A 21809-nucleotide genomic window follows, 5' to 3' on the forward strand; every position below is an offset into this window, starting at 1 on the left:
AAGAGGAGGGAGGCGAGAGCATGCAGGCTTTTGCCTAAGTGACAGTGAGATTCAGTTCTTACCTAGGAAGTTGGTCCAAGGATCCCAGCCTCGTCCCTCCAGCCACCATAATAGTGGACATCATGACAGCCTGAAGGGATGCAGGGCTGGTCCAGGGGAACATTCCCGGACATTCTTTGATGTGACTCTGGCCTGACTCTGCCCTTTCACAATGTAGCAGATGGAGGTTCAGAGACGTGAGATGACTTACCCAGGGTTGCACTGGCAGTAGAAGAGCTAATCTGAAATGGAGGATGCCTGTTCATGGCTCTTGCACCCCAACCCATCAGTCGTAATTTAATTTCATACAGACACGTATTTACATTTTCACAAGCAACAGTAGGAACAATGGTTTTTTTGGGGGTAAGAGGTTTAAATATTCCCAGTAGCCTGCGAAGAATGGAGTACAACTCTCCCCAGTGTCTGTGTCACTTTCCTGGAGAGACAGTGCAACCCCATGCGATGTCTTTAATATAACAAGTCTTAATACAACAAAACTGAACCTCTTGTAGTGAACAGGGTTTAATGTCTGATCCAACCCTCACACCTCAGAAAGCTTTGTGCGGGATATGTGTATACTTGCATGGGTATGTTGTGTGGACACATGTACACGCTATCAAGGGATTTTTGTTGTAATTTTTTTGTTGCACCAATATCGCAAATGAATTTCTGGAAGAATTCATTGCTTCCAGAAGTGACTGTTTCTGGAACAATCTGTCCTTCTGTAGACACTCAGGCATGATTCATTGTTGTGGTGGTCAGTATTCCTAATTCTTGTTTTTTGTGTGTGTGGGTGATATTGGATAGGAAGTACCCAACTTTCTACACCAGAAGTTCAATTAGAGAGTGGTTATGGGAACTGGGAATACATTTTCCCATAAAAACAATGTTATATATGGCTATGTGGTTTAGTTAATCCTCGAAACTTGTTTAATTTCATATATAGTTGAAATGCTGCCCATTTGGAATTAATGCAAGTATGAAACACTACTTTTTCACCACTTGTGCTTAAATAGAACTATAAAACCAACTACGAATTCATTTTTAATTATCATGGATGTTGGTGGTAAGCATGAGCAGTTTTATTGGCAGTGCAGGTAGATGAAGACTTGGTGAGAATTTTGGATGGACCTTTAGATATTCTGAGTGTTCCAGGTATTGACGGTCTTGGGTGTTGGGTACGGATAATTTGACTTTTACACTTATGGCCTTCTTGTTCTCTACGACAGTATGAGCCCTGGGGTTTAAGTTGATCAGATGTGATTAGGGCTGGGCTTTTGCTGAAAAAGGGAATGAAGTGAAGAAGGAGAGAAGGAGGGAACCACTGTTCCTCCTGGGATCACTAGGTAGGAGCAGGGAAGAAAGTAGACAAAGAAACTGTCTGTGCATGTGAGCAGGGTCACCCTACTGTGTGGGTGTTTTCTGACACTGATTTTTTTGGGGGGTGGGGGGAGCAGGAGAGAGCTGATGCACAGCCCACCCACATGGCTCAAACCTAATCACGTGGTGATCCCCCTGAAAGCCCAGAACCCTGAGCTCTCCCCACGTCTGATGTGGCTGAGTCACCCCAAATCAGCATGTCAACACCATTACAGAAGCCCAGTCACACGCAGCCCCGTGAAATGAATACCCTGTTAGCCAGCAGGAGTGATCTGCTTTCACTGATGACCTTCTGAAACCTGGACCCAGCCAGAACCCCAGAACAATTCCACAGACATGGCTCCTGGAACCCCCGGCCCCCCCCCCCCCCCCGCCGGGATATCTGGTCAACCTCATATGTTTGGGGAGTGGGAAGAGGTCAGGGTGGGCAGAGGGGCTGGAGAGCACCCCATAGAGGGAGATATGGAGCCTGGGACAAAGAGGGGGATTGAGAAAATTTCGAATGGGGCAGAAAGCTCTGCTTGTCTAGAGGCAGTACAAAATTGGAAGGCTGGCCTGAGATGGGCCCAACTAGACCTTGAATGGTAGAGGGAGGAATGGAGAGAACTCGACGTTGTAAGTCTTCCCTGCAAGAGAAGAAAGGGGAGGGTGGGGATCACTTCCCAGCACTGCCCACCAGGGACACTGACCTTACCCCCGGCTTGGCTCAAGTTAAAGCAAATACAGTGATGTTTCACTAGCATCACAGGTGCTGGTTAGGGAGAACGTATCCATAAACTCATTGTGCTTATGATGCTGACGAATGCTTGGTTTAGAGAAATAAAATTTGGTGACGATGGTCTGAAGGTAATACGGTCTATTCTTTCAGTTCTGAAAATCTCTCCTTGAATCACACCAGCTATGGATATAAACCATGTGCTTTTTGTCTCCAGTGGAAATGCTTTTCAGCAACGCAGATTTCTTAAGAAGCCATCAGCACACATTGAGATTTTTTTTTCCCCCATTGTGGCACAGTGGAAACCAAGCCAACTGGGATCCATGAGGATGTAGGTTTGATTCCTGTCCTTGCTCAGTGGGTCAAGGATCCAGCTGTGGTGTAGGTCGCAGACACAGCTCGAATCCTGTGTTGCTGTGGCTGTGGTGTGGGCTAGCAACTGTAGCTCTAATTCGACCCCTAATCTGGGATCTTCCATATGCTGAGGCCCTAAAAAGCCCCCTGCAAAAAAAGAGAGAGATTTTTTTTAAAGGGTGAATTTTATGATATACAAATTTATCTCAGAAAAGCCAATTTTTATTTTTATATTTATTTTTTTCCTTTTTTGGCTGCCCCGTGGCATGTGGAGTTCCTGGCCCGGGGATCAGATCTGAGCTGCTGCAGCAGCAACGCTGGATCCTTAACCCACTGTGCCAGGCCGGGAATTGAACTTGTGTTCCAGTGCTCCAGAGACACAGCCGATCCCATTGCACCAGAGTGGGAACTACACATTGAGACGATTTAAGAGACAAACTTCTGGAACTCCTTGTTGTGTTTATGGTAAGAATGTTGTTTTCTTTATGAGGATCAATGGAAGAAATTTCTCTGAGGTCTTCATTTGAGGAATAGTTGTTTTTCTCCTAAACACTTGGCTTTTATTTTATGGACACCATAGATTTTATAACTGACCATGTTTCCCCCCTTTTTTCCTGTTTATATTCAAATTTGAAGCGATTTTTGAGCCAGTGAACAGACCCTCAAAATCTGCAGAACTGAAATTTCATCCTTCGCATCTTCGTCTTCTGTTTTTCTTTTTTTTCCCTTTGACATATATCTATGTTTTTCTTATACATCTATTGTTTTTCTTTCATTACATTGCATGTAATTTTTAAAAGTCATCTTAAATGATTCTGAGAACAAGGTGGTTAAATAAATACAAAGGTGGCAAAGGGGTGCCAGCTCACGCGAGTCCATTTGCTGACTGTGGTTGGGTGGCTTGAACAACAGGCTATTCATAAGTACAGGAAATTTGCAAGACTGATGTTAGAAACTGGAAGTACCTGCACTATTTATAGTTGCATTTTTAAATAAATTCTTGAATCTGAGCAGTGAATATGTGCTATTCTAACTGGAAAGGTAATTATCAAATTCCTTAGTAGTCACTTGGCCATGGCGTAGAAGTAACTCTATGCTCAAGAGAGCGAGGGGCTGGTGATTTCTTTCATCTAAGCAGCGCTGTTTTCTTTTTAAGGTTAATTCCATTCAAAGATCAAAGTCCAAATGCTTAATCAAAACCACTGATTTTGCAAATCTGCAGTCAATCTTGGACTAGATTTGCAACCACCAAACACTGAAGAAAGTGAAGTGAAATGGACCCAGGCCCTTAGAAAATACATAGTGTATTGAACATATTTTTTTTTCCTAGTTAGTACTCAACACTGAACCCTATTGCTCTTCAAGTTCTCTCTCTCTTTAGGAATAAAAAAAAAGACCTTGATACCCTGTCCTTTGAATTACAGCTATTAGGACAATTGAGAGAGGGGTAAGCCAGCATGGGAATGGGATGCAGAATTAGGAGGGCTTGGATGGCTGCAAGTCGTAGTTCTTGTACTGGATGGGCTCACTGCCAGTTGTGCTGTAAAGACACGTGGATGAAGGCTTCTGTTCCTGAAAAGGGCTCACAGTTGGCAGAGGGGTGACAGTCTTCATAGGAACCCTTCTTTTCTTGGCTGACAGTCCGAGGAATCAGATGCTAGCACCACGGTTGGCCACCCCAGCAGAAAAGTCATTGATGTTGGAGGTTTCCGTGGAGTCCAGGTAAGTACCAGGCGTTACCCAGGTCCCCCTGGATCATAGGCTCCACTTATGCAGCTTCTCCACAAGCCTCCTCAAGATACCTCAGGAGGTACCTTGGTGCTGAGGTTGGTGCTGCAGCCTGCACCATTCCAGGTTCCAGGGATGGGCTTAGGATCTCAGGTTGCTCTCATTCCGAAGTCTTCGCATAGATGATGCCTGATGAAATGGACCATCCTGCGAAAGGATGGACGTGATGTCCCACGTCCATCCTTTCGCAGGGTCTTTTCTGGAACTCCCACTAGGCAGGCATGACCTTGGCATTCTGCCCTTGCAATCTTTTATATATACATATAAAAGATTATATATGTAATTATAATACATAATTATTACAATTATATATAATTATAAATATTATATATTATTATAAAAGATTGTATAAATTATATATTATATATAAAATAACATAAAATTATAATATATAGTTATTCTGTATATTATTATAAACGATTATATATAAATTATATAATATATAAATTATAATATAAAATAATATAATTATATAATTATTCTGTATATTATTATAAAATATTATAAATTATATATTATATATACAATTATGAATTACAATTATAATAATTATATATAATTATTCTATATTATAAAAGATTATATATAAAAAGATTATACACACACACACACAAACACACACAATTTATTTATTTATTATTTTTTTTGCTGCATGCATGGCATGTGGAAGTTCCTGGTTCAGGAATTGAACCTGAGCAACTGCAGTGACAATGCCAAATCCTTAACCTCTAGGCCACCAGGGAACTCTCTGTCCCTGCAACCTTGACATCGGTGTACAAGCAGGCCTGGTAGTGAGCCTCCACAATACCCCTGCCACAAGCTTTGTCTACTCCCATGGCAGCCGTATGGACCTGGGGGCCCAGGGAAGCGCTTGGAAAGCCAAGCGAAGGGTACTCGTCTGTGTCTGTGAGAGTATATTCCTGCTCCGCTCCAAACCAGGAATGCTGGTTTCTCACCATGTCTGTGATCTGTTTACACGTGTGCCTTCAACTGGTCTCTGTGGGCTTTCAGTTGCATCTGAAGACTTCACAGAACACCAGCTTATTGGGGTCCTTGAAGACAGCATCCTGAAGCATAGTAGCAGGGAGAAGATACATGTCGCTCTTGGAGCCTTCAGACTGAAAAGTCTAGAGCCATCAAAGTGCCACTTGGGCAACTCCTCTAGCACTGTTAATCCAGATTCACGTAGCTTGGGCTTTCTCATCCTAAGGCAGGCACATGTCCACTTGCTGGATGCTTTCGTTCAAGTGGGACTGGCTGAGGTGGCCGTGGTGAAGGTGTCCTGAGTGGCCAGTGGGCAGCAGGGTGGGCAGGTGGCGAGGACGGGGTGCAGAAGGAGAGGCAAGGTGGCTGGGGGTGCTACCCAGATACTCCACTTTGCCAAAATTATCCCTTTCTTCTCAACTGCGAAAAGAAGCTGAGGCTAGAAATGGTTTGATTGGGACAAGAGGAGAGCGTTCATTTTCTAAATCGCTCCCTCAGCCAAAGTGTTCCTTCAGTTTCTCCTTGTGTCATCTGGTCTCAAGAGGACATGGTGATGAGCCTACTTGTTTCTAGATGGTACAAGTGTTGGGTACCATCTGGACCCAATGGTACGTGGTACCGTCTGTACCATGATGATGATGGCTCAGCATCACGCAGCAGGGGAGACAGAGTATAGGTGTGATTTATGGAAGTGATTCCGTCTTCTTGGGTCTGCTTCCTACAGGGCTAACCGGAGGCCAACTGAAAAGAAGAAAAAAAATGCATCCTCCTTCCTTTGGGCCCTTTTCCACTGGGAATGATTCTGACTCTCACCTGCTTAGAATTGAGGATGCCAGGGGGTTTTCTGATACAAATATTAACAGTGTGGAAAATTGGCCCAGAGTATGGAAGGGCGTTTGAGAAGCCGAGAATCAAGCCCACTGTATTCTTAAAGAAAAGACGTTTAAAAAAAAAATGACAACTTCTAGATTTCAAAAGACCATCTTCTTTCCAGTTTTTCATTTAGAAAATATGGATAAAGTAAATATTCATTTGTACACACCTGCCTTGAAAAAAGCCCTTCAAAAGTGCTTGGTAGTTATCCCTGAGTGGTGGGATTCCAGGGGATTGTTTTTTTCCTGGTTTGGATCTATGGTCTGATTTCCCCACAATGAATGTGAACGACAGTATTGTTGGATGCTAAGTGGAGGTCAGGTCCTAAAGTCAGTATGTAAAGAAGAAAAGCATGTTCTGTAAAATTATCCCTTGAAAATAACTTCCCTCCTAAAATGGGATGTATGCATGGCTTTGTGTATCACAAAGTTGTTGTCTTAAATTTAGGAGCAAGATCTATGAAAACGCACACATCTTCTTACATCAGAATCCGCTCGAGGTGCCAAACCAAAAGATGCTAATTGTTGGAGGACCTGAAACCAGCTGCTGAGGGAATATCTGACATTTGTTCCTCCTTCTGTGGAGCCTCTGCTCGCTGAGGGGGGAATGGCTTGAGGCAGCATCTTCACTCTTCATAGCGCTTTCGCTCTCTCTCTTCCCAGAATGTGGTGGGGGCTTGTTTTGAAGCTAGTTTGCAAGGCAAGCCAGTCTATTCACTTAGATTTCATATTCTAGATCAACAAAATTAGCGTTTTATTCTATGGTGGATTTGTTTCATTAAGTAAACTGAAGTTTTTAAATTCTTTCTTTTTTCTTTTTTGCTCTTTAGAGCCACACTGGCGGCATATGGAAGTTCCCAGGCTAGAGGTTGAGAATCAGAGCTGCAGCTGCCAGCCTGCACCACAGCCACAGCAATGCGGGATCTGAGCCACGTCTGCAACCTACACTGCAGCTCACGGCAATGCCAGATTCCTGACCCAATGAGCAAGGCCAAGGATAGAACCTGCATCCTCATGGGTACTAGTCAGGTTCGTAACCCCCTGAGCCACAAGGGGAACTCCCTGAAGTTATTAAACTCTTTTTTTTTTTGGCATTGGTATTTTTTAATTTTTCATTTTTAAAAGTTTATATGGTTTTTGTCTTTTCCATTATAGTTGATTTACAGTGTTCTGTCAACTTCTACTGTACAGCAAAGTGACTCAGTCACATATACATATATATTCTTTTTCTCACATTATCCTCCATCATGTTCCATCACAAGTGACTAGGTATAGTTCCCTGTGCTACACAGCAGGATCTCATTGCTTATCCACTCCAAATGCAAGAGTTTGCATCTATTAATCCCAAACTCCCAGTCCACCCCCTCCACCCCCTTGGCAACCACAAGTCTGTTCTCCAAGTCCATGAGTTTATTTTCTGTGGAAAGGTTCGTTTGTGCCATATATTAGATTCCAGATATATGTGAAATCTTATGGTATTTGTCTTCCTCTTTCTGACTTACTTCACTTAATATGTGAGTCTCTAGTTCGATCCATGTTGCTGCAAATGGCATTATTTTGTTCTTTTTTGGGGCTGAGTAGTATTCCATTGTATATATGTACCACATCTTCTTAATCCAATCATTTATTGATGGACATTTAGGTTTTTTCCATGTCTTGGCTATTGTAAATAGTGCTGCAATGAACATAGGGGTGCATGTGTCTTTTTCAAGGAAAGTTTTGTCCAGATATATACCCAAGAGGGGGATTGCTGGGTCATATGGCAGCTCTATATTTAGTTTTCTAAATTACCTCCATACTGTTTTCCATAGTGGTTATACCAATTTACATTCCCACCAAGAGTGCATGAAGGTTCCCTTTTCTCCACACCCTCTCCAGCATTTGTTATTTGTGAACTTACTAGTGATGGTCATTCTACTCTGTTTTCTATTCTGCTTCATTGGTCTGTATGTCCGTTTTGGTGCCAGTACCACACTGTCTTGATTATTGTGGCTTTGTAATATTGCCTGAATTCTGGGAGAGTTAAGCCTCCTGCTTGGTTTTTGTTCCTCAGGATTGCTTTGGCAATTCTGGGTCTTTTATGGTAGCATATAAATTTTTGGATTGTTTGTTCTAGTTCTGTGAAAAATGTCATGGGTAATTTGATAGGGATTGCATTGAATTTGTAGATTGCCTTGGGTAGTATGGCCATTTTTACAATGTTAATTCTTCTAATCCAGGAACATGGGATATCTTTTCATTTCTTTGAATCCTCTTTAATTTCCTTGATTAATGTCTTATAGTTCTCATCATATAAATCTTTCACCTTCTTGATCAGGTTTATTCCTAGGTATTTAATTTTTGGGGGGGTGTGATTTTAAAAGGTGTTGTATTTTTATGTTCCTTTTCTTTCTTTTTTTTTTGTGTGTTTTTGCTATTTCTTTGGGCCGCTCCCGTGGCATATGGAGGTTCCCAGGCTAGGGGTCGAATCAGGAGCTGTAGCCACTGGCCTATGCCAGAGCCACAGCAACGTCGGATCCGAGCTGCGTCTGCAACCTACACCACAGCTCACAGCAACGCCGGATCATTAACCCACTGAGCAAGGGCAGGGACCGAACGCCGCAACCTCATGGTTCCTAGTCGGATTCGTTAACCACCGCACCACGGTGGGAACTCCATGTTCCTTTTCTAATATTTCATTGTTAGTATACAGAAATGCAACAAATTTCTGGATGTTAATCTTGTATCCTGCTACTTTGCTAAATTCTTTGATCAGTTCAAGTAGTTTTTGTGTGGAGTCCTTAGGGTTTTCTATATATAGTATCATGTCACCTTTATAGAGTGACAATTTTACCTCTTCTCTTCCAGTTTGGATACCTTTTATTTCTTTTGTTTGTCTGATGGCTGTGGCTAGGTCTTCCAAGACTATGTTGAACAAAAGTGGTGAGAGTGGGTATCCTTGTCTTGTTCCAGATTTTAGGGGGAAGGCTTTCAGCTTTTCTCCATTGAGTATTATATTTGCTGTGGGTTTGTCATAAGTAGATTTTATTATGTTAAGGTATGTTCCTTCATACACACTTTGATAAGGGTTTTTATCATGAATGGATATTGGACTTTGTCAAATGATTTTTGTGCATCTATTGAGATGACCATGTGGTTTTTGACTTTTCTTTTGTCAATGTGGTGTATGACGTTGATTGATTTGTGTATGTTGAACCATCTTTGTGAATTTGGGATGATTCCCACCTTGGTCATGGTTCATGACCTTATTTATATGTTGTTGGATTCAGCTGGCTAAAATTTTGTTGAGAATTTTTCATCTATATTCATCAAAGATATTGGCCTATAATTTTCTTTTTTGGTAGTATCTTTGGTTTTGGTATTAGGGTGATGGTGGCTTCATAGAATGTCTTTGGGAGTGTTCCTTCTTCAGTCTTTTGGAAAAGTTTAAGAAGGATTGGTATAAGTTCTTCTTTGTATGGTAGAATTTGCCTGTGAAGCTATCTGGTCCTGGACTTTTTGTTTGTAGGGAGTGTTTTTATTACATATTCAATTTCATTTCTAGTGACCCATCTGTTTAGTTGATTTATTTCTCTTTCTCTCTCTCTCTCTCTCTTTTTTTTTTTTTTTTGCTATTTTAGGGTTGCACCCTCAGCCCATGGAAGTTCCTGGCTAGGAGCTGAATAGGAGCTGTAGCCACCACCCTACGCCATAGTCACAGCAACTCAGATCTAGTTCTTCTTTTCTTTTCTTTTCTTTTTTTTGTCTTTTTGCTATTTCTTGGGCCGCTCCCGCGGCATATGGAGGTTCCCAGGCTAAGAGTCGAATCGGAGCTGTAGCCACCGGCCTACGCCAGACCCACAGCAACGAGGGATCCGAGCTGCGTCTGCAACCTACACCACAGCTCACGGCAACGCCGGACCCTTAACCCACTGAGCAAGGGCAGGGACCGAACCCGCAACCTCATGGTTCCTAGTCGGATTCATTAACCACTGCGCCACGACGGGAACTCCCGAGATCTAGTTCTTCTTAATTCAGTTTTGGTGGGCTCTAAGTCTCTAGAAAGTTGCACATTTCTTCTAGGTTGTCAAATTTGTTGTCATATAATTATTCATAGTATTCTTTTATGGTTTTTTTTGTATTTCTGCAATATCCATTGAGATTTCACCTTTTTCATTTCTTATTTTGTTTATTTGGGCTTTTTCTCTCCTCTTCTTGGTGAGTCTGGCCAGAGGTTTGTCAATTTTGTTTTCCTTTTCAAAGAACCAGCTCTTGGTTTTATTGATTTTTTTCTATTGTTTTTGAATCTCTATTTTATTGATTTCCTCTCTGATCTTTATGATTTCCTTCCTTCTGCTGACTTTAGGTTTTGATTGTTCTTCTTTTTCTAACTCTTTGAGGTGGTGGGTTAAGTTGTTGATTTTAGATTTTTCTTCTTTTTTGAGGAAGGCCTGTATTTCTATGAACTTCCCTCTGAACACTGTTTTTGAAGCATCCCATATATTTTGAATGTTGTGTTTTCAATATCATTTGTTTTGAGGTATTTTTTAATTTCCTTTTTGATTTCCTCATTGACCCATTGGTGTTTTAGTAGCATGTCGTTTAGTCTCCATGTAGTCAGTTTTTTCTCACATCTTTTCCTGTGGTTGATTTCTAGTTTCATGCCATTGTGGTAAGAGAAGATACTTGAAATAATTTCTATACTCTTAAATTTGTTGAGGTTAGCTTTGTGCCCCAGTATGTGATTGATCCCTGGGAATGTCCCATGTGCACTTGAGGAGAATGTATATTCTGACTTTTTTGGATGTAATGTCCTTAAAATGTCAATTAGGTCTAACTTTTCTATTGTGTGATTTAGGATCTCTGTTGCCTTATTGATTTTCTATCTAGAGGATCAGTCCATTGATGAAGTTATTAAATTCTAAGGTGAATTTGTTTCCACTTTGCATAAGGTTATGAAATTTTAAGGTATGGGGAGGTTGGAATGGGGTAGGTCTGGGTATAAACATAGGACCTTTGAGGAGACTGGGAGGGGTGTGCCCACCTTTGCTTGAAGCTGGAAGCTGTGGGCTGCTGTAGTAAGTCACCAATGAGAATGGCTAACAGGGTCATTTTCCCATTTGGGGTCCTGCTCCAGTTAGGTTGGGGTGGGGAGACAGGAGAACTAAGTTAGAGGGATGGGGTGGAATCATTTTTATACGTCCCTCTCCTTTATTCTTTCATCCCCAAATGGAAACAGGTCCCCACAAGACTGGTATGTCACCAGGAGATGTCAGGGGTCCCTGGCAGAGGGAATACTGGCCCAACACTTACTTACTGAGCACCTATTACATGTGAGATACTGGGCCAAGAATTGAATCTTCTTGGGGACAACTTATACACCTTCCTTCTTCCCCACCATGGGACAGGAAGATAATGACAGAGAAGATGCACCTATGGCTGCTCAGTGCCCTCTCAATTCTGTGACTCGTCCAGGCTCATGGATCATGTGGAGCAGGACAGTGGAGATTAAGACCTGGATTTTGGAGTCAGACAGACTTGCGTTCAAATTCCACCTCTGACACTTGTGAGTTGTGTGACCTTGGAACAAATTAATTAGGTTTTCTAAACATTAAGCAAGTTATTAAGTTATTTCATAAATGGGAAGGATCCTTACTGAGCACCTACTCTGTGCAAGGTACTGGGGATAAGTTCTGAGCAATGTTCTCTGCCCCAGAACCTTATAGACCATGGAAAGACTGATATTCATATGTCTAAGTACAAACTGTGGTAAGTTCTCCAAAGGGAGAAGGAAGAATCTTTTGAGACTGAAGAGCTGTGGCCCGCGTTTGAGTCATTTTCAGGGGAGGGCTTTAATAGCTGCTTAAAGTTGAGAACTGTGGGATGAGAAGGTGCCAGAATATGAGTGTGGGAGAGACCATTCCAGCAGAGGGCAAAGCATTTTTCCCACCTCCAGCTGATGAGACCCACCCCTCAATCCCCTTCAAGCCCTTCTTAGCTAAAAATAAACTTGCTGAGCCTCAGAAAATCCTGTCACTGCCCTTAGGACCCTCCCGCTCCCCACCCCGAGAGAGGCTTCTGTGGCTCTAGACCCTGTGTTGCACCCCACAGGATGTGTGGAGCTGGTGGTCCCCAAACTGCAGCCCCCAACTTTCCTGGCTAATTTTGCCTCCCTGAGAGTGTGTCTCCAGCAAGGCTGGGCTTCCAAGCTGGGCGCCCGCCAGTCAGTCTGGCCAGGGAAGGAACTATTTTGGGAATTTTTATGATGGAACAATATTTTTTGGGTAAACAAACGGAAAGCTGTTAAACAGGGACGTTCACCCCCTAGCTCCTGGTTCACCTTTCTCCACGTGGAGGTGTCACAGAGGCAGCACTGTCCAGCAAGGAGAATGTCCCCAGGGCTGCCTACCTTCATGCACACCCCATCATTCCTCTCAGGATAAACATCTAGGGAGACTGGGGAGGCTGCACCCTCCCCACACCCTACCTGGGGTTCTTTGCAAACAAAAGCCCTTGGTGTGGTCTGGGTGGTGGGGGGCTGGGCCCAGCCTGATTAACCCCTTAAGGCTTGAGGGTGGCCTGGACTTGGAATGTTAGCTCTGGAAGGGAATTGAAAGAACATCAGCCACCTCCCATTTTCCATCCCTCTAAGCAGGTGAAGGAACAAAGGGCCAGAGTTGGGAGACTGCTTTCCCAAGGTCACAGAGCCCGCCAACTGCAAATGAGGTCATAGACCCAGACACCAGCCTCCTAGTGCTGTTTTCTTCCTTCAGGAACAATGAGCCAGATCATTGGTGGTGAAAAGGAAATGGTAGATGCCAATTTGGTATTTTGCAGAGAGCCTGCAAACTATAGACTCATAGCCAATCAAGAATCTACTGAGTTCCTAAGCAGTGACCCCGTCCTCAACGTCTCCTGGGAGAGGATTCTCCTTATTTCTCGGGACCAGACCTTTATCCCAGCCCCAACCTCCCCTGGCTTGGTGTCTCTAGGTACTTGCCTCTGATTGGCTGCGTGGTTCTTGGGAGGCTATCCCTGCCCAAGCATCCCTTTTTCCAGCACTTCTGTCATCTCCTGTTCTACCCAGTGACTCCCAAGCATCCGCAGCTGCCAGGGCCCCATTTTCTCCGACTGGGCTATGGTCATTTTTTAATGTTTGTGCTCAGAGAAAGATAATCAGGGCCTCCAACTGAAAACGGGATCAATGCATTGCTTTCTCCCTACTTTCAAATTTAGGAGGTCACTATATTTTTATGACAATTATAGCTGTTTTTCTTTCTTTCTTTCTTTCTTCTTCCTTCCTTCCTTCCTTCCTTCCTTCCTTCCTTCCTTTCTTTCTTTCTTTCTTTCTTTCTTTTCTTTCTTTCTTTCTTTCGTTATTTCTTCTTTCCTTTCTCTTGCGTTCTTTCTTTTCTCTCTCTCTCTTTTCCTTCCTTCCTACCTTCCTTCCTTCCTTCCTTCCCTCCCTCCTTTCTTTCTCTCTTGCCATGGCATGCAATGGCTCAAGGTGGGATTCTCAGTCCCAAGCCCAGGTCTAGATTTCAGACCAGGGATTGAATCCAGGCTGCAGCAGTGAAAGCATGGAATCCTACCCACTGGACTACCAGGGAAATCCCTATCTGCCTCTTATTGAGTCCACCAGGCCCTAATAGATATCTTTTTATTTCATATTCATAATAGTCATGAATGGTATGGATTAGTTGTTGCGTCTTATAGACGAAAGTGCTGAGGGCCAAAGAAGCCCAAGATCACATGATCGATGAGTATTGGAGCTGGGATTCACTCTAGCTCTATCTGGCTCTAATCCCTCAGCTCTCCCCACCAGGCTGCCTCCAGGTGTGAGACGGAGTCTGGCCAGGATGGTGGCAGAACCATGTAGTGGAAGGGGCTTTGTTTAAGCTCCAATGGATCAAATGCTGGGGTTGAAACAAATGGACAAATAGAAATTGGCCTGAACTGGTCAGGAGTCTTCCATTTTTGCATGATAGAAACCCAACTCAATAAGCTTACGTAAAAGAGAGCTTACCTTCATTTGTGTGCCCAGGAGGTTGGGTTGCATCTGGGTTTAGGAACGGTGTGATCCAGGATAGTTTTTTTTTCCCTCCACCTCTTGACTCTGTCTGGCTTACTCTTTAGACAAGCTGTCTTCACATGACAGGTATCAGTTGTTGCTGGAGCCCCCAAATCATACCCTCTCACCAGAAAGGGACTATTTCTTTCATAGCTTTGGTGAGAAAATCCCAGAAGGATTCCTATTGGCTGGCTTGGGTCATGTGCCCATTCTTTGAGCCAATCATTGTAGCCAGGGGGATGGAGGCCTCTGAGCTATGCTGCCCTCAGGAAGCTTCAGTATCTGATGAAGGAGAGAAAAGATTTAGAGAGAGAAACAACAGATCACTTCTGGCAGGGGAACTGGGAGAATGCTAGCACCCTTGACAATCAGAGGGGAAAAATTAGGAGGAAGGGTTACTTAGGAATAACAATACTAATGATAACAACAGTAATAAGCACCATTTATTACAGCTCTAAGAGCAACATTTATCACAGTTGTTAGAGCTCTTTCACACACCTTAAGTCCTCATCTAACTCTGAAAGGAAGGCAGAACAGATGTTGTCACTGACCTCATTTTAGAGATGAGGGACAGGTTTGGAGAGGATAACGGATGTGCTCACGGCTGGCAGGAGGCAGGTCTGGGACTCGGATGGTGAATACACATGCATGTTCTCTGAATCCTGGTTCCAGAGGGAAGACATGCTGAGTGTGAAGTGCTTGGGGTCCTGAAGGCAGAAGCTACTCTCCAGGTGGCAGTTGCACCTGAGCATGTCACTTTGGGGTCATTTAGCTTAGTATGATCTCCTGCTAGGTGTTACATGTCATGTGGGCAGGGATCTTTTTGTTCCAGTTCACTACTCTGCCTTAGTGCTGGGTGGTATGCTTGGCATGAAAGAGACCCTGAATACAAAGAGACCCAGTAGTGTCCTGTTAAGGACCCGAGACTCCCTGGCGGATGGTGGGTGAGGACCAGAGCTGCAGGACAAGGACTGAGCCTTGGGGAGTGAGTGTGGGGAGAGAAAAGGGGTAGGAGCCAAAAAGCAGCGAGGTTAGCCCCAACTCCAGACAAACTCTGCTGCATGTATCACAAGCTTCGCATCTGCTGGGCAGACCAAGCTGGACCTATGGGAACTAGAGGCTATGAAAATCTGATCAGGGCAACTGGACTGAGTTGGCATCATGTGAGTCGTGCCTTCTGGGCCCCATCTTTGCTGTTCCTGATAGCACATCTCTTTAACTAAGTTCAAGTTAAGTTGGTCAAACTCCATTTACTGAGCACCAACTACATACTAGGCATTGTCTACACATTGTGCAGGAGATGTAGGGCGCTATGTAAGACCCAATTTTGAGGGTCATTTTAAGGGTCACTCATTTGTTTAACCCACATTATTTTCCAGGTACTTTACTGTGTTAAGCACTGGTGTACAAGATTTGGTGAAATTCTTATTCTAGATAGAGTGAGGGACACATTTATGCCCAACTGATCACAATACATACAATGCAATAAATGATTTGATATGCATTTTTTTAATGGCCGCACCTGTGGCACATGGAAGTTCTCAGGTCAGGGATTGAATCCCAGCCACAACTGTGACCTATGCTGCAGCTGTGGCAACACCTGATCCTTTAACCTGCTGCGATGAGCTCAGATTGAACACTCTACTCTGCAGTGACCCAAACCACCACAGATTCTTTTTTTTTTTTTTTGGCTTTTTGCCTTTTCTAGGGCCTCTCCCACAGCATATGGATGTTCCCAGGCAAGGGGTTGAATCAGAGCTGTAGCCACCCACCTACGCTAGAGCCACAGCAACGTGGGATCCGAGCCACGTCTGCAACCTACACCACAGCTCACGGCAACGCCAGATCCTTAACCCACTGAGCAAGGCAACCTCATGGTTCCTAGTCAGATTTGTTAACCACTGAGCCATGGCGGGAACTCCCTATAGTCAGATTCTTAACCCACTGTGCCACAGTGGGAACTCCCCAAAGCACTTTTTATTTATTTATTTATTTATTTATTTATTTATTTATTTATTTATCTCTTGTCTTTTTAGGGCAGCACCCACAGCATAAGAAGGTTCTTAGGCTAGGGGTTGAATTGGAGCTGTAGCTGCTGACCTACACTACAGCCACAATAACAAGGGATCCAAGCCGCCTGCATCTGTGACCTACACCATAGCTCACGGCAATGCTGAATTCTTAACCCACTGAGCAAGGACAGGGATTGAACTTTCGTCCTTGTGGATACTAGTCAGGCTTGTTAACCACTGAACCACCATGGGAACTCCCCAAAGTACTTTTTAATATGCATATCAGGAGTTCCCACTGTGGCACAGTGGGTTAAGAATCCAATTGCAACAGCTTGGTTTGCTGCAAAGGTGAGGATTCCATCCTAGCCTGGTGCAGTGGGTTAAGGATCTGGTGTTGCCGCAGCTGCAGCTCAGATTCAATCCCTAGCCCAGGAACTTCCGTATGTTGTGGGTGTAGCTATAAAAAAATTATTTTTAAAGTACTTTGGTATTATAGAGACAAAGGAGACGAATTTTTGTTTGAGAGATTCAGGGAACTCTTGATAAGGAGATGTCATCTGAGCTAAGCTGGCAGAGCAAAGGAGAGAGGTGAATGCAGGTCATGTTTAGAGGATGAGTGGGGAGAGTAAGGGGGAGGTGATGGGAAGAAAGGGGGGAAGGAGACAAGGCTTGAGGACCAGTTCAGGGATTTCCACTTTATCCTTGGATGCCCTGGCCCCTTGCTAGGGAAACCCTGGTCTCCTATGGGTCTAAGTCTTGCCATTCAGGCATCTATTGGTTTCATACTTTGTTCTTTGGTCAGCATGTCCTGTTTATGTTTTTTGCCCCTTAAAATGTGAGCTCCTAGTGGTCAAGGTCAGTTTCCATGTGTTGGTTTTTTGTGTATGCTCAGCCTGGGACAGTATGGACCATAACCCCATCCCCTGGCCAGAAGAGCCTGGCCACGAGCGCGACAGAGTGATTAGGCAGCAAACTCCAGGCTACTCAGAGCCGCCGAAACTGGGCCCTCCCTGAGCTTTCCTCCTCAGCCACCTTTGGGATCACCCATGATGTCTGTGCTGATTGTCCACTGAGACCCCTTCCCCTTCTCTCCGTGATAGAGCTGAGGTTGAACCGGGCTCATGCCACCCAGCCTCCTGTGCTTCTTGGTATGTCTGTACAACTACGTTGCAGCCACTGGAATGCGAGTAGGCATGATCCATGTTTGAGTTGGCCCTATAAGGAACCCGAGACCTCTCCCCTTCCCCCTTCTTGTGGCAGGTGGTAAGGACCACTGGAGAAGCCATTTTGGACCCAGCAATGGAAGCTGTATGTTGACGATGGTAGAGTCACCTGATGGCCCAGACCACCTACTCATGTCCTGGACAATTTTTTTTTTTTTTGGTCTTTTTGCCATTTCTTGGGCTGCTCTCGTGGCGTATGGAGGTTCCCAGGTTAGGGGTCGAATTGGAGCTGTAGCCACCAGCCTACGCCAGAGCCACAGCAACTCGGGATCCGAGCCTTGTTTGCAACCCACACCATAGCTCATGGCAATGCCGGATCCTTAACCCACTGAGCAAAGCCAGGGATCGAACCTGAAACCCCATGGTTCCTAGTCAGATTCATTAACCACTGAGCCATGATGGAAACTCCTGTCCTGGACATTTTAAAGCCTCTTTATTATAACAGCTTAGTCTGTACCTAAATCCGTTTAGTAGAAGAAACCTTGGACAACTAGTTCCTTGTTGTGTGGCCTTGCACAAGTCACTTTATCTTTCTAGACCTCAGTTGCCACATCTGTCAAATGGAAATAACTCCTTCCTTGCTCTGTGGCAAGTGGCTAAGAGCCGCAGATGAGGCTGAAATGTGAAAAGTGAGGGAGCATGGGAGTTCTTGTGGCTCAGTGGTAACGAACCCAACTAATATCCATGAGGTCGTGGGTTCAATCCCTGGCCTCGCTCAGCAAGTTAAGGATCTGGTGTTGCCCTGAGCTGTGGCGTAGGTCTCAGATACGGCTTGGATGTGGCGTCGCTGTAGCTGTGATGTAGGCCGGCAACTACAGCTCTGATTCGACCCCTAGCCTGGGAACTTCCATATGCTGTGGGTGTGGCCCTTAAAAAAAAAAAAAGAAAAAGCAAAGCACAGGAGCAGGGCGAGGGCACATGGGGAGCATCATCTCCCAATCATGGTTTATCGCTCAGTCATTTCCTCTCCAGGAGTTTTTGAGAAGCTCAGTCAAACTGCTGGGCCAGCGAAGCAGAGCCGGGGAGGGCCCTGTGGGTGTTCACCATCTGCCTGGAATAAGTCTCCCCAAACTTTCAAGTGCTCAGAAAACACAGAGTTTGTCTTGGCTGCGACGGGCCAGGCCTAAGGAAGTGATCTGGGTCGAAAAGCTTTTGCACGATTGTAAGTAGTGGGAGTGCTGAACCCAGTTGAACCTCATTAAAATGCCGTGGCGGGTTGAGTGTTTATGTTACATGCTCACGATGTTTGAATGTTTAAATTCACATGAAAAAACCTACGCACTGAGATGAAGTAATGGCCAGGGTCTGGGCCCCTATTTTAGGATGAAGGGTACTTGATGGTGACAGCAGTGTGGACAGAACACGCTGCCTCTGAAGTCCACGCAGGGCCCCAGCTCAGAGGGGACCCATGCTTCCAGCTACGCTAACCCACCGTGAGCACGATTTGCCTTTTCTCTTTAACCCAGTGCTGGGCACTCAGGCCTGCTCCACACACCCCTGGCCGATTTATGGTAAGTGAAGGATAGAGTGCGTGTGATTTGGGGGAAGTGGGCAAAGAGCGGAGTATAGGGGTTCGTTGGGGAAATTGACTGAGAAAGGAAGGCTCTGCAGGAAAGAAATAAGACTTGTATTTGACAAACTGGAAACGAGTTCCTGATATACCTCACAGTAAGAGAATAATAGTAAAACAAATTATGACCTGATCGTACATTCTGTTCATTAAAGAAAAAAAAAAAAAAAGACTTAATTGTCTACTCTGCACCAGGGTCCCGTGTTATTAGGTTCTGGGACAAAAGTCCTTGGCTTCATCTTATGCAGCTAATTTTTTTTTTTCTTTTCTCCTTTTCTTTTTATAGCCGTACCTGTGGCATATGGAAGTTCCCAGGCTAGGGGTTGAATAGGAGCTGCAAGTGCTGGCCTACACCACAGCCACAGCAACATGAGATCCAAGCCGCATCTGAAATCTAGGCCGCAGCTTGCGCCAGCGCCAGATCCTTCACCCACTGAGCAAGGCCAGGGATTGAACCTGCATCCTCATAGACGCAGTCAGGTTCTTAACCCACTGAGCCACAATGGAAACTCCCTGTGCAGCTATTTGTTTATATATTTATTTAAATTTAAATTTATTGGTTTGTTATAATTGATTTACAATGTTCTGTCAATTTCTGCTCTGTAGTGAAGTGACCCAGTTATACACTTATATAGTCTTTTTTTTCCCACAGGATCCTCCCTCATGTTCCGTCACAAGTGATTAGATATAGTTCCCTGTGCTATACAGCAGGACCTCATTGCTTATCCACTCCAAATACAATAGTTGGCAACTACTAACCCCATACTCCCGGTCCAGCCCCCTCTCTCCCCCTCCCCCTTGGCAACCCCAAGTCTGGTCTCCATGTCCATGAGTTTGTTTCTTTTCTGTAGATAGGTTCATTTGTGCCATATATTAGATTCCAGTTATAGAATATGCAGCTATTGGAGTTCCCGTCGTGGCGCAGTGGTTAACGAATCCGACTAGGAACCATGAGGTTGTGGGTTTGATCCCTGGCCTTGCTCAGTGGGTTAATGATCCGGCGTTGCCGTGAGCTGTGGTGTAGGTTGTGGACATGGCTCAGATCCCGTGTTGCTATAGCTCTGGTGTAGGCCGGTGGCTACAGCTCCGATTCGACCCCTAGCCGGGGAACCTCCATATGCTGCGGGAGCTGCCCAAGAAATGGCAAAAAGACAAAAAAAAAATTATGCAGCTATTTAAAATTATAGCTATGAAGCTTACATAACAACATAGAAAATACTTATGATATACATTTAGCAAGCAGCAAAACTGATGTACAATGTGATGACAACTGGATTTTTTAAAAAAGATAGTTGGAGAGTGAAGTGAGAGAAAACATGACAAGGAGGTAGTGACTGTGGGGTGGGGGTGCAGTTACGGCGAACTTGTCTTTATTTTCCTCACTTCCTGTACTGGAGTTGTATTCCACTCATACATTTTTCTCAAAGTTTTTTGTAAGAAAATAAGAGGGGACACATGAGTTTCCATCGTTGCTCAGCAGAAATGAACTTGACTAGTATCCATGAGGTTGCAGGTTTGATCCCTGGCCTTGCTTAGTGGGTTAAGGATCCGGCGTTGCCGTGAGCTGTGGTGTAGGTCGCGGACGTGGCTCAGATCCTGTGTTGCTGTGGTTGGACTGGACCCCTGGCCTGGGAACCTCTGGATGCCTCAGGTGTGGACCTAAAAAGACGAATAAATAAATAAACAAATAAGAAAGAAAGAAAGAAAAAAAAGAAAAGAAGAAGGGACAGCATCTGACCCGAGAACCCCTCCCCCATTAACCACCGGGTGCAGCCAGCCTTTGAGGAGCCCCTCACACTGGACCAGCTGCTGCTCCTGTGCCAACCGACTGCTGACCTTTCCCAGGTGTCAGGCTCTGCTATTTGGAGATTGAATCATAGATGTTAAAGTTTGGGAGGGGTCCAGATGTGCAAAACAGCACTGCTCTTCTCTGGGAGGGCAAACTCAGCAGCCCTCCAGTAGAAATGGAGAGGTCCCCATCCGGCAGAATGTGGGGGCTGACACTGCCCCCAACTCTCAGGGCCTGGGCGCACATCCATTTGGGGCAGAAGATGAAAGCCTTGGCCAGTTTCCCACCTTGAGAATGGATGGGCCAGGTACCGCTGGCCAAGCCAAGCCATGCCAGGCATTCACAGCTGTGCCTGCCCACCCCTGGAGAAAGCGAAGCTTCCATCTGCTCACCCTCAAATGGGCCTGCCAGGGCCGTGACTCTGAGATGTCGCTTGGAATCAGACAGACCCCCAATTTTTAAAACTTTACAAATATTTAACTGAAGAACGACATGCACGTGGTTAGAAACATAAAATGGTACAGAAGGGCTCATAGTTCAAAGCAGACCTCCGTCCCATGTGCCTTGGGTGTAGTCCTGTCTCTTGGAGGCAGTAGCTCTCAACTGCTTCGGTTCTTGGTTCTAAGTTATATAACATGCTCATCCTGCTGTGTCCTGGTTGTTCCTTGAGGAACTTTATCTGTTGTCTCTCTGCTGGGATAAAGCAGGATTTACCTCATCCATAAACTTGGGTAGACCGGGAGAAGCACCATCCAAACACCCTCTTCAAAAATGGACTTGCTGGAGTTCCTATGGTGGCTCAGGGGGTTAAGATCCCGGCATTGATTCTATGAGGACTCAGACTTGATCCTTGGCCTTGCTCAGTGGGTTAAGGATCTGGCGTTGCCACAAGCTGTGGCATAGGTCGAAGATGCAGCCCTGATGCCACCCCTGGCCTGGGACTCCCAGGTGCTGCAGGTGCAGCCATTAAAAAAAAAAAAAAGGACTTGCTGTCCAGCTGTGGGACTAGTGGTCAGCAGATGGCTGCCAGCTG

At 44.8% G+C, this 21809-nt stretch overlaps 1 pseudogene; it reads right to left on the bottom strand.

The window, feature by feature from the left end:
* Nucleotides 1-3964: 3964 nt before the first annotated feature.
* The window catches only part of LOC125136753 (glutamine synthetase-like), a 53772-nt pseudogene continuing 35927 nt past the window's right edge, over nucleotides 3965-21809 (bottom strand).

The sequence above is a fragment of the Phacochoerus africanus genome, chromosome 9, assembly GCF_016906955.1.
Source record: "Phacochoerus africanus isolate WHEZ1 chromosome 9, ROS_Pafr_v1, whole genome shotgun sequence".
Taxonomy (NCBI): Eukaryota; Metazoa; Chordata; class Mammalia; order Artiodactyla; family Suidae; genus Phacochoerus; species Phacochoerus africanus.